The sequence below is a fragment of the Schistocerca serialis genome, chromosome 1 (assembly GCF_023864345.2).
Source record: "Schistocerca serialis cubense isolate TAMUIC-IGC-003099 chromosome 1, iqSchSeri2.2, whole genome shotgun sequence".
In the NCBI taxonomy this organism is placed as follows: domain Eukaryota; kingdom Metazoa; phylum Arthropoda; class Insecta; order Orthoptera; family Acrididae; genus Schistocerca; species Schistocerca serialis.
The window spans coordinates 297,635,815-297,649,905 of record NC_064638.1 but is presented as its reverse complement, the minus strand read 5'-3'; positions in this window follow the sequence as shown (position 1 = coordinate 297,649,905).

Sequence of the window (14,091 nt, the reverse complement as noted above, 5' to 3'; positions counted from 1 at the left end):
TATATCAGGTGAACAAGTTCCTGTTAATAAAAATAACAGTTGTAGTTTAGCGTGAAGTTATTCAGTAGGATCACAGAGTATCAGTTATCTCTGCTAGAAAGGAAGATATTTTCTGGCTGTTAAAATAAATACCTGGTGTCCCATGAGAAGTAAATTACATAGAGATACAAAGAAGAAAAATTCAGGATCATTACACATCCGATGATAATCAAAATAATTTACAAGCACACCTAAAGGAGAAGTTCAGAGATAATGACGTCAAATGTGAAAATGTACTGATTGAGTAGGGAAGAAGATGTTGTAATTTGGCATGGAGAAATGAAATGTATGTGGAACGCCGATTTCAAATAGAAAAACCAATGTAAGTGGACATTGCAATCAATCCTTTGCACAGAGATGCTAGGAATTCAGAAACGATGTCTGAGAAGGAAACCATAACACATGTTAATCACATATTTTGATGAGTGTTAGGTATGTTTGTAGGCAGACCTGTCCTGAGCACCCTTCTAGTGCATTTTCTTGCCGCGATCCCTAGTTTCAGAGAAAATAGATGTTGAAGCTTAAGGCGCACTTCCTACATCCACAACGTTAAAGGTAATTCGACTGACCGAGTGTAGTGAGAGTGCTAAGATTCGTAGCTATCACATCAATGGTACGGTTTCAAACCCTAGCTGTGTAATTTTGTTTTCCTTCCAATTTCATCGTAGAGGATATCTTTAAAAAACAAACATTGTGAAGGTTTTTTCCAGAAGAGGTACTGTCGCCGTAGGAATTTTGTCACTAAATCATTACAGAACGCTTTCTTAAAATGTGTATCCCAGTTGTGATTCTGAATTAATATTCCACATATTTAGTCAGCTGCAAAGGGTTCTCAGTGATAGACAAAGTATTAGCAGCTGCAGAACTATTCCATATACATATGTTCCATATACATATACAGATGTTCCATATACATATATTCCATATACATATACATATACATATATTCCATATTCATATATTCCATATACATATAATGAAGTTCGGTGGCAGGAGGAACAAGACTTCTGGTCAGGTGAATACAGGGTTATAAATACAAAATCAAATAGGGGTAATGCAGGAGTAGGTTTAATAATGAATAGGCAAGTAGGAAGGCAGGTAAGCTACTACAAACAGCATAGTGAACGCATTTTTGTGCCCAAGATAGATACGAAGCCCACACCTACCACGGTAGTACACGTTTATATGCCAACTAGCTCGACAGATGACGAAGAAATTGAAGAAATGTATGATGAGGTAAAAGAAATTATTAAGATAGTGAAGGGAGATGAAAATTTAATAGTCATGGCTGACTGGAATTCGGTAGTAGGAAAAGGAAGAGAAGGAAACATAGTGGGTGAACATGGATTGGGGGCAAGAAATGTAAGAGGAAGTCGCCTAGTGGAATTTTGCACAGAGCACAACTTAATCATAGGTAACACTTGGTTCAAGAATCATAAAAGAAGGTTGTATCCGTGGAAGAAGCCTGGAGATACTGACAAGTTTCAGATAGATTATATAATGGTAAGACAGAGATTTAGGGACCAGGTTTTAAATTGTAAGACATTTCCAAGGCAGATGTGGACTCTGACCATAATCTATTGGTTATGAACTGTAGATTAAAACTGAAGAAACTGCAAAAAGGTGGGAATTTATGGAGATGGGACCTGGATAAACTGACTAAACCAGAGGTTGTACAGAGCTTCAGGGAGAGCATAAGGGAACAATTCACAAGAATGGGGGAAAGAAATACAGTAAAAGAAGAATGGGTAGCTTTGAGGGATGAAGTAGTGAAGGCAGCAGACGATCAAGTAGGTAAAAAGATGAGGGCTAGTAGAAATCCTTGGATGACAGATGAAATACTGAATTTAATTGACGAAAGTAGAAAATATAAAAATGCAGTACATGAAGCAGGCAAAAAGGAATACAAACGTCTCAAAAATGAGATCGACAGGAGGCGCAAAATGGCTAAGCAGGCATGGCTAGAGGACAAATGTAAAGATGTAGACGCTTATCTCACTAGGGGTAAGATAGATACTGCCTACAGGAAAACTAGAGAGACCTTTGGAGGAAAGAGAACCACTTGTATGAATATCAAGAGCTCACATGGAAACCCAGTTCTAAGCAAAGAAGGGAAAGCAGAAAGGTGGAAGGAGTATATAGAGGGTCTATACAAGGGCGATGTACTTGAGGGCAATGTTATAGAAATGGAAGTGAATGTAGATGAAGATGAAATGGAAGATATGATACTGCGTGAAGAGTTTGATAGAGCACTGAAAGACCTGAGTCGAAACAAAGCCCCAGGAGCAGACAACATTCCATTTGAACTACTGACAGCCTTGCGAGAGCCAATCCTAACAAAACCCTATCTTCTGGTGAGCAAAATGTATGAGACAGGCTAAATACCCTCAGACTTAAAGAAGAATATAACTATTCCAATCCCAAAGAAAGCAGGCATTGAAAGATGTGAAAATTACCGAACTATCAGTTTAATAAGTCATGGCTGCAAAATACTAACGCGAATTCTTTACAGACGAATGGAAAAACTGGCTAAAGCCGACCTCGGGGAAGATCAATTTGGATTCCGTAGAAATATGGGAACACGTGAGGCAATACTGACCGTACAACTTATTTTAGAAGCTATATTAAGAAAAGGCAAACCTACATTTCTAGCATTTGCAGACTTAGAGAAAGCTTTTGACAATGTTGACTGGAATACTCTCTTTCAAATTCTGAAGGTGGCAGGGGTAAAATACAGGGAGCGAAAGACTATTTATAATTTGTACAGAAACCAGATGGCAGTTATAAGAGTCGAGGGACATGAAAGGGAAGCAGTGGTTGGGAAGGGAGTGAGACAGGTTTGTAGCCTCTATCCAATGTTAATCAATCTGTATATTGAGCAAGCAGTAAAGGAAACAAAAAAAAAATTCAGAGTGGGAATTAAAATCCATGGAGAAGAAATAAAAACTTTAAGGTTCGCCGATGACATTGTAATTCTGTCAGAGACAGCAAAGGACTTGGAAGAGCAGTTGAACGGAATGGACAATGTCTTGAAAGGAGGATATAAGATGAACATCAACAAAAGCAAAGCGGAGATAATGGAATGTAGTCGAATTAAATCGGGTGATGCTGAGGGAATTAGATTAGGAAATGAGACACTTAAAGTAGTAAAGGAGTTTTGCTATTTGGGGAGCAAAATAACTCATGATGGTCGAAGTAGACTGGCAATGGCAAGGAACGCCATTCTGAAGATGAGAAATTTGTTAACATCGAGTATAGATTTAAGTGTCAGGAAGTCGCTTCTGAAAGAATTTGTATGGACTGTAGTCGTGTATGGAAGTGGAACGTGGACGATAAATAGTTTAGATAAGAAGAGAATAGAAGCTTTTGAAATGTGGTGCTACAGAAGAATGCTGAAGATTAGATGGGTAGATCACATACCTAATGAGGAGTTACTGAATAGGGTTGGGGAGAAGAGGAGTTTGTGTCACAACTTGACTAGAAGAAGGGATCGGTTGGTAGGACATATTCTGAGGCATCAAGAGATCACCAATTTAGTATTGGAGGGCAGCGTGGAGGGTAAAAATCGTAGAGGGAGACCGAGAGATGAATACACTAACCATATTCAGAAGGATGTAGGCTGCAGTACGTACTTGGAGATGAAGAAACTTGCACAGGATAGAGTAGCATGGAGAGCTGCATCAAACCAGTCTCAGGACTGAAGACCACAACAACAACAACATGTCAGTACTCATTTCTGATTTTGCCAGCAAAAATCCAATGCAATACATCCCTTGCGGAACAAGGAGCGAAAATCGATCTGAACAAGCGCTTCTTCACAGCGCTGCGTCATGGAAGCTATTTCCTTGCGCTTCCTTGTGTGTGAAATAACCACTTGGGAATTCGATCAGATTGTTGACAATGCATAAATAAAAAAAAGTGACCTTGTTGTGCACGTGGTTAGGGAACTGTTATACCAAGATTTATGAAATCTATCTATCTTACTGACGAGGGACATGAAAAAGTTCTTTACATTATTGATTCGTGGTCAGGGCAGAATGAGCAGACACCTTACACTCAGATTTTTGTAGATGAAAGATAAGCATGTATCTGCGGCGTAAAAATAATCCGATACAAATTTACTACATTTGACCAACCCTGTGATTTTGTAAAAACAGGCATGTCAAAATTTTCACGAAAAAAAAAGAAATAAAAAATGCTCCCTATTTGCTAAAGAGTAATAGAGAACCGCTTGAGGGGAATATTCAATAAAAATGCGTTCTTTAATTCTGCATCAATTTAGTGCACCAGCTGTAACAAGAATTAGCAAATATGTCTGATCCGCATCAAAGTTGATGGAGGGAAGAACAGTCTTTATCAGTTCAAACGAACTGTGTTGCCCGACACCCCTCCTAAGAACTCCGTGTGCCTGCAAGGCTTTAGTTTTCCTTAAATTTGCGTGGTCATCATCGAATCTGTGTTGCGGTTGATTATGCAGCACAGTAAGTGATATCGAACAACATGATTGTGCAATCTACTCTGAAACAAACGATTACACATCTGAAGAAAGTTCAGTACGATGATTGAATTTATTAGGAAATAATATGGGAAAAATTTGTGTTTTTGAATAATTTTGCGTGATATATACTGTATAATGATATTCTGTATGATGAAACTGGAAAAAAATCTGCACGGGCATATTCTGAACGCAATAAATCAGTGTGGTAGCTACGGGCCTTACCCCTGCACTACGCTTGGCTGGGCGAAATACATGTAACAATACGGATTATAGGAAGTACGCATAGAACTTCAACATCGAGTTTCTCAGAAACTTGTCAGATACTCAGGACAAGTCTCTCCATAACATACCTACGACTCTTCAGAATCAGTGATTAACACTTCTGACTCCCCCCTTATGAAGTTGGGAGAAGACTGAGCTCAAGACATGGGACAGAGATGTATGCAAAGGTTCGAAACCATTGTGAAGAGGGTGTGGAATGTAATCGTATTCTCAAGAAGCATGTGCGAACTAAATCTATTATTCTCTAGAATCTCTAGTACTGGCACAGATAATGACAGGTCGGTTAATTCATGGCTAGAAGACTGGATCATGTAAGGAAGAATGGAGATTATTGTCTAACGTTCCGTCGATGTCGATGTTATTCGAAACAGTGGTAAAGCTGGGAGACAGTGCATGAGGGCTTAGTTATATACACTCCTGGAAATGGAAAAAAGAACACATTGACACCGTTGTGTCAGACCCACCATACTTGCTCCGGACACTGCGAGAGGGCTGTACAAGCAATGATCACACGCACGGCACAGCGGACACACAAGGAACCGCGGTGTTGGCCGTCGAATGGCGCTAGCTCCGTCAGTGTCAGCCAGTTTGCCGTGGCATACAGAGTTCCATCGCAGTCTTTAACACTGGTAGCATGCCGCGACAGCGTGGACGTGAACCGTATGTGCAGTTGACGGACTTTGAGCGAGGGCGTATAGTGGGCATGCGGGAGGCCGGGTGGACGTACCGCCGAATTGCTCAACACGTGGGGCGTGAGGTCTCCACAGTACATCGATGTTGTCGCCAGTGGTCGGTGGAAGGTGCACGTGCCCGTCGACCTGGGACCGGACCGCAGCGACGCACGGATGCACGCCAAGACCGTAGGATCCTACGCAGTGCCGTAGGGGACTGCACCGCCACTTCCCAGCAAATTAGGGACACTGTTGCTCCTGGGGTATCGGCGAGCACCATTCGCAACCGTCTCCATGAAGCTGTGCTACGGTCCCGCACACCGTTAGGCCGTCTTCCACTCACGCCCCAACATCGTGCAGCCCGCCTCCAGTGGTGTCGCGACAGGCGTGAATGGAGGGACGAATGGAGACGTGTCGTCTTCAGCGATGAGAGTCGCTTCTGCCTTGGTGCCAATGATGGTCGTATGCGTGTTTGGCGCCGTGCAGGTGAGCGCCACAATCAGGACTGCATACGACCGACGCACACAGGGCCAACACCCGGCATCATGGTGTGGGGAGCGATCTCCTACACTGGCCGTACAGCACTGGTGATCGTCGAGGGGACACTGAATAGTGCACGGTACATCCAAACCGTAATCGAACCCATCGTTCTACCATTCCTAGACCGGCAAGGGAACTTGCTGTTCCAACAGGACAATGCACGTCCGCATGTATCCCGTGCCACCCAACGTGCTCTAGAAGGTGTAAGTCAACTACCCTGGCCAGCAAGATCTCCGGATCTGTCCCCCATTGAGCATGTTTGGGACTGGATGAAGCGTCGTCTCACGCGGTCTGCACGTCCAGCACGAACGCTGGTCCAACTGAGGCGCCAGATGGAAATGGCATGGCAAGCCGTTCCACAGGACTACATCCAGCATCTCTACAATCGTCTCCATGGGAGAATAGCAGCCTGCATTGCTGCGAAAGGTGGATATACACTGTACTAGTGCCGACATTGTGCATGCTCTGTTGCCTGTGTCTAGGTGCCTGTGGTTCTGTCAGTGTGATCATGTGATGTATCTGACCCCAGGAATGTGTCAATAAAGTTTCCCCTTCCTGGGACAATGAATTCACGGTGTTCTTATTTCAATTTCCAGGAGTGCATTATGCAAATAATTTTTTAATTTTTTTAGTAGCTGACTGTCCCGTTACGAAGTCTCGTAAACGGTTGGCCCTGACTAGTTTTTGTACGCAATCTGACTGCATAGAATAACAACAAAGAATGAAAGAAAAATTTCGTTAACACAATTAATTAATTAAGTTCCCAGCAACTATAAAGCCTATGAAACCAAAACACAAGTGTAATTGTTCTGTGTGTGGGACTGTGATTCAATGTACACATCTGGCATGGTTCTTCTTCAACAAGACAAGAAATTTTAAATACCATTTATACTGAAGTAATTAAAAAAAAGAAATACTATAATTGCGTAAGGAAACCAGATTACACTCTAATACAAGAACACAAGCCAGGTGCTTTGTTGACTGAACCTGTAATGACGCATTATTTAAGACACTGAAATAATGAAAAAACAGGGAATATTTTACCTTCATATATATTGATGAAAAGCACTCTGATCATTACAATATCTCCATTAGAACAACATCTTTGTCTATCCCATCAAACAACTGCATAAAACATGGAACAAGCACTCCCTACTACAACATCTCAACACCGACTCGCTACCACCTCTCAACAAGCACTCTCCACTACCACTTCTCGACAAGAATTTTTTACTACGACATCTCTGCAAGCACTGACTACTACGAGTTCTCGACAAGCACTGCCAGTGGAGGCGGCGGAATAATACTCTTAGGCGCAATCTCTGGCACTGTGGCTCAGTGTAGCCACCTTTCATATGCCCCTCCTCCACGGGCCAGAATTTGATGGTATTTTTGCCAGCATTGGTGGTGAAAATCCCACCAAATTCGTCCACAAAAATACAGACAAAAATAAAAGATAATATTAATACGTAAATATCACATAATTAGATAAAATTTTAGGCTTTGCACTGACCTTTCAATAATCTAATATACAAAATACAGTAAGCAATACAAATTCTTTCATACATGTGACTTTACATAATAGTTTACACAATACACAGAAAATCAGTTTATACAAATGTTCACATAAAATGCTTTCAATGATTTAAAAAAAACAAGTAGTTGATAGTTCCAGCAGTAGCACCCAGCAATGGTCAACAGGTGCAAATACCAACAAGTGACATCATTTTAGTAGAAGCAGTCCATCATTGGCACCTAGTAATGTTGAACAGGTGCAGACACCAACAAGTGACATTATGTCAGTAGAAGCAGTCCATCAGTGGCACCCAGCAATGTTGAACAGGTGCAGACACCAACAAGTGACATTATGTCAGTAAAAGCAGTCCATCAGTGGCACCCAGCAATGTTGAACAGGTGCAGACAGCAGTCTATAATATTCACTATCACTAATCACACTGTTCATCAGAGTTTATAAGCAGAAATTAAACATGTCCTAGTGGCACCAATCATGTAGAAAAAGTACAAGTAACAGTCCATAATATTCACTATCACTGATCACACAGTTCATCAGCAGAAATTAAACATTTCTAAGTGGCACACATTATGTTGAACAAGTGCAGGTAACAGTCCATAATATTCACCATCAGTAATCAGACAGTTCAGGCATGAACAATAGTTTGAATGCACACACAATTGCTTTTACAAAATTATTCTCAATGCTCTTACACTAAACATACAAATTATAACGAACACACAAATCATATCAGATAATTGTCGTATTAAATATTACAAATACACAAATATCAGTAAACCTATAATATTTATGGGTGTCAGTGCAAGCCACAACAAACAAGTAAAATAATATTTAGGGGTTAAGTCGGTACCACTTTTCTGGGATTAGGAAGGGAAAACACACTAAACACACTCACTCATCTTTCATCCACATTAGTGCTACTGTGTAATTGAATAGTGTTAACAGTGTGAATGCAATTCTGTCAAAGATTTGATGTTCATCATGTGTATCAAGTAGTAGTGGCATAGTGTATAACAGTCAATAATAGTTAGTGAACGTCATAGTCATCATGTCAAGACCAATGCTTGCCAAGCCAAATCAAATGTATGGTTGCTGAACAACTGTCAGTGAGCCAAGATATGCAAATGCTTCCTCTCTCAAAAAAAAGTATATACTGCTTAGTGATTTAGCAAAGTGTGTGTGTAGACAATCTTCCTTCTACTTGAGTGTTCTAGTCTGCCATCATCATCCTCCTTGTTCCATATAAACCAACAAAAAAAATATGCTCCTCACTTACTTTACCTCTTATCCACCAAAACTCCAATAATCATCAGCATCAGATAATCTCAATACTTCAATAATGCCTCTTACGTTGATACATATAAACCTTATCATCAATAGCATTTACCTTACCTCTTGTCCACCAAAACTCCAATAATCATCAACTTCACATAATCTCAATACCTCAATAATACCTCTTCAATACGTCGATAAATATAAACCTTAGCACCAATATCATTTCACTTCCATAACAACTCTTTCCTCTAGTCAGTCTCCTCGAACAAGTACAGATAAAATCCTAGCGCAAACTTCAGATCATCATCCCATACAATCCGAAGACACAATGTCCACACACAACCTCTGTGTAGTCCACCTGAGCCAAATCTTCTACTCATTATGAATTATAAAATACATTTTGGTTACCTTGTCCATCATTAAACAAAAGAAATGCATACATGACCTCTAACAGCCTTTAGTTTGAATAACTCTCAGTAATTAAGTACAATTACGGAGTGTGAATGATCATAATATTTCACAGTGTGTACACCACTTCAAGAATCATGGCAGAAGCAAACATGTGGAGTATTTTTTGTGTCAAGTGTCACTTGCTATTTCAATTGCTCACGAAGAATTCAGTGTAATAACTGTCAATGGTCTAAACCTAGTGTTGGTATGTCATGTCGTTAGCTTCCTTCCTATTAGCATAAATTTATACAGCTTCCATAAAACCTCAGCTCATGTGACTTCTATGAAGTTTCTTGTACTAATTTCGTTCGTCGAATTATAGCAGTTCATTTTCTTATCTTAAAAATATAAGGCACTGAACGTAAGCAAAACATGCAATAGCGAGTAAATATACCAGTTGAGAACAGAATGTCAACAAGTGGATGCAGCACAATTCTTACAACGAGGCTCTGCCAAGCGAACAATCTATAATTAATACAATAGTGTGCCCTACACTCTATGTTCGTACACAGTACATCAGCATTTTTATATACCAAATTTAAGAGTAGTTATGACAACAAAACATAAATGTGTAAATATGCAATCCATAAGCAAGGCAGCAAATATGTTATCTAACATAATAAACAGGTCACTAGAATCATACCAGCATAAGCAAATAAATGTTCATATGTAATCTTAATAAGTAAACATGAAGGCGCAAGCAGATAAATCACGAAGTATAACCTACATACATAATCACAGTCAGCACAATTAATCAGGTGACAATTATAATTTAAATAAATAAGCACAGCAGGCACATAATAAAAAAATATGACATCAGTGAAAAAGCATAGCAGCCAAGCGATGCATAATATACAAAAGTAACAACCCTGTTCATTAATCAATCATTGTCAAATCAGTTAATGTACACAAGCACGTCACTTCACAAGTAAATTCGTAGAACATGAAATTTAGCACAAAGTATGAATCATGTAATCGCGAGCAGCAAATTACGTCTAAAGTACGTACCTACATGGAAATATGTTACCTGAAAAATAAACTCAATTAATAGTTACCTTTTTTAGTTTATTAGTTTCTTCTTGGAAATTACATTCTTTCTGAAATTTTCTCGATAGCAAGTCCTCTTAACGTCGGAGTCACACAGAATTTACCTGAAGTTCTTAAATATTTTATACAACCGTATCCTGAAAAATACTGAATGTTAATAACATAATTCATCAAGTCACTAAAGCTTTATACTGAATTTAATCGGAGAAATTAAACTGTGTATTTGTTTATGGCTGTCAGTGCATTCGCACTGAGCGCTCGATCAGCTGTAGGCGCGTGACATAGGAAGTAATTGTTTGCGGTCAACGACTGCCTTGTGCGGCGCGCAGACTTGACTGTTGCTTTGAGTATGTGCCGCCGCCGGAACACAGCGCGGTATCCTTGTACTCTCCGCATGTTTACATGTAGCTGTTAGTTTCTCTAAAGTATGTCATTCCACAAAAATTTTAACATTTGATATATGATGTATTCCCTTAGAGCGTCGAGATTTAAGAGTTCCTACTTCGACAATGTTATCATGAATAATTTTGCGAATTCAATATGGACCGTTATAAAGCAAAAAAAATTTGCGACACAAGCCTTTTCCTTTGTGAGACAAACGATGAGACTTAATTAACACCTTTTGACCAACTGAAAAAGTTTTTAAACGACCAGGACGTTTAGCTGATTTCTCTTTTCTAGCAGCCGCAGACACAATATTTTGTAGAGCCAGGTTCACAACTTCAGAATGCCGCAGTTTCCGTGTAGGCGGAAAAGGAACGATTTCAGAAATGCGATTTGTTGGTGCTTTGTTTTTTAATATCAGTATAGGCGGTAAAGAAGTTGAGTCATTAGGAAGTTCATTCAGAATGTTTTGAAAAATATGAAGATACTGATCCCAAGTTCTGTGATTCTGATGACAATAAAGACGAATTGATTTCCTTCATCCACCTCTCTGAAGCGTTAGATTGAGGTTGAAAAAGTGAAATGAAAATTGGTTTAATCTTACGACGCCGTAGAGTACGAAGCCAAATTTTAGAGCGAAACTGTGATCCATTATCTGATATAACCTTATCAACATGACCAACTTCTTTAAGAAAATATTTGATGAAAGCGTTAGATGCTGAACGAGCTGTTGCTTTGCATAAAGGTGTAAAACACACATATTTTGATGTCAATTCCACTGCTACCAAAATGTACGCAAAACCTTTAGTAGAATGAACCACTGGACCGAACAAATCGACTGCAGCCATCTCCTTTAATTTCGCTGGAATGATAGGAAACAACGGTGCTCTGTGCGAAATAAGTTGGCGGCTTAGCCTTTTGACATAATTTGCATTTGGCAAGAACAGATCGAATACATTTTTCCATATCACTGAAGAAGCAATTTTCTCGTAATTTATGAAAGCATTTTCTGGGACCAAAGTGTGCATAACTGAAATGTGTGTACCAAATCAATTTATTGACCCACTCATCAGGAATACAAACTAACCAAACAGAGTTGTCAACCGATTTTCATTTAAAAAGAACTTTCCAGATACTTCGCAAAAACGAGGTGTGGCCAAATCGTCCAATCTAACAAAGCATCTAAGAAAATTACAGACACCAAGGAAACTACGAACATCACGTTTTGTGGTAGGAACAGCATAATTACGAATAGCGTCTAATTTCGCTGGATCAGGAAGAATACATTCTGTAGAAATAATGTGACCAAGAAATTTCGCCTGAGAACGACCAAATTCAGATTTTTCCAAGTTCACTGTAATGCCAACTCTTGCAAAAATACGTAATAATGAATCCAAAATTTTGTTGTGCTCACTCCAAGAATGTTTAGCAATAAGAATGTAGTCAACATATGAAGTAATATTGTCACGAAGATAAACAGGTAAAATTTCGTTTAAACTACGAATGAATGCTGCTGAAGATTACACTGTAAGTCCAAATGGTAATTTCCGAAAACATTTTTGGGTGAAATAGTCATATCCAGTTATTGTTTACTTACTCTCTGGATAGATTGATAGTCGAAGAGTTGTTTTGACAGATGCAAAGAATAGTAAAAGAGTAGGCAGCGGTGCAGATAACTAAAAGGGAAATAGCACTACTACAGCTCGGGGCCCTATGCACGCTACGGCACATATTCACTTAGTGTAGTGAATCCCCTGAGGACTTTAATAGCCGCACATAATTTCTAGTTTGTGACTTAGTGGCCAATTTGGCGGAAGTGCGTACGTAAATTGATCTAACCATGCACATGGATGTATGTCTTTCTTAGAATTACGAAAGATCTTAAATTTCCGAACAGTCAAAAAGTGTTTATAGTCAAAGTTTTCGCCTCGTGGCGACAAAGACCTACCGCGTCTGTCCCAGTCCCAATGACGATTATTGTCAAGTTCACGCACCTGGCGCTCTCTTGTTGCATCCCGTAAATGAAACAAATTGCTTTCTTCAAACCCCTCTGCTATCTGTGATTCTAAAGTTCTTTTGCTGTCTTTTCCTAAGATTTCGCCTTCAATTTGTTTAACTTGCTTTTGTAATGCCTCAAATTCCCTTTTAACGCATTCATTAAATTTTCCCTGTTTTTCAACATGCTTATTAATGTTCTGGTACTCTTCGGTTTCTGCAAATGGTAATGGAGCTGTATCATCTGAGTCTCTGTCCCCATGTAAACTAAGATTTGTCAATTTATCTGAAATCTCCTCCATTCTTTCCGATAAATCACTTATTTGTTCTTTCTGTTTATTTACGTCTTCTGTAAGTGTCGCGACTCGGGTTTCAGTATTGACACATTTATTAGTTAACTGTTCATATTGTTGTGTTAGGTTATTTAATCTGTCATTTGGTACAGATTCCTCGAATCTTTCAAATATTTCCTCCTTATCATGTGCACGTTGTAAATTTAACTCTGAAAATTTTTGTACTATCACGCGATCTCTTTCTTCCTGTTCTCTACCCTGCTGCTTTTGTTTGATTTCTATTGAAATTAATCTATTATTGTGAGCAATCAAAATCGGTTGTACTTCTTCTCTAATTTCTTTCTTTAATTCATCTTTCATGTTTTTGAAACATGTCCCTATTCGTGAATCTAACCGTGTTTCGATTGTTTCCATCTCTGTTTTAATTGTTCCTATTTGTGAGTCTAACCGTGTTTCCATTGTTTCCATTTGTGATCCCTGTGTGTCTAAATGTGTTTTTAATTCAGATCCCAATTTTAATATTGCACTCATCAACTGCTCCATATTAACTGGTTCAAAATTCTTTTCGCCCCTAACATTTCCCGCAAAACTAGTTTCCTTCGTCATAGCTGTAAAGTTATCTGTGTTGGATACTATTCCAGAATCTTCTGTCAGTAATCTCGTATTCTGAAAATTTTTTGATTGTGAAAAAATTTGAAATGGTTCCGGACTATTTTCCCGACTTATTAAATTGTTTTCAACTTCATTATTCATCATACTGTTGTCCTGTGTTGGCGAGTTCACCATGGCAACAATTTCGTCATTCTCACTATTCATCATTTTCGCCTTTTTCATCGATCGCGTAATCATTTACAAAACATACAAAATTCGTCACAATACGAAAATTACAGAGAATATAACGCGTTATCACCAACAATACCATTCACACGAAATGCTTCCCTCAAACACGATTAACGAACAATTGAAATAATTGCACTAAATTATCAAACCAGTAGACAAGACAACAAAAAAATAAATTTTGCAAAATACCATTAGAAGAATGCAAATTACCAAATCTACACATGCAATATAGACTACAATTAC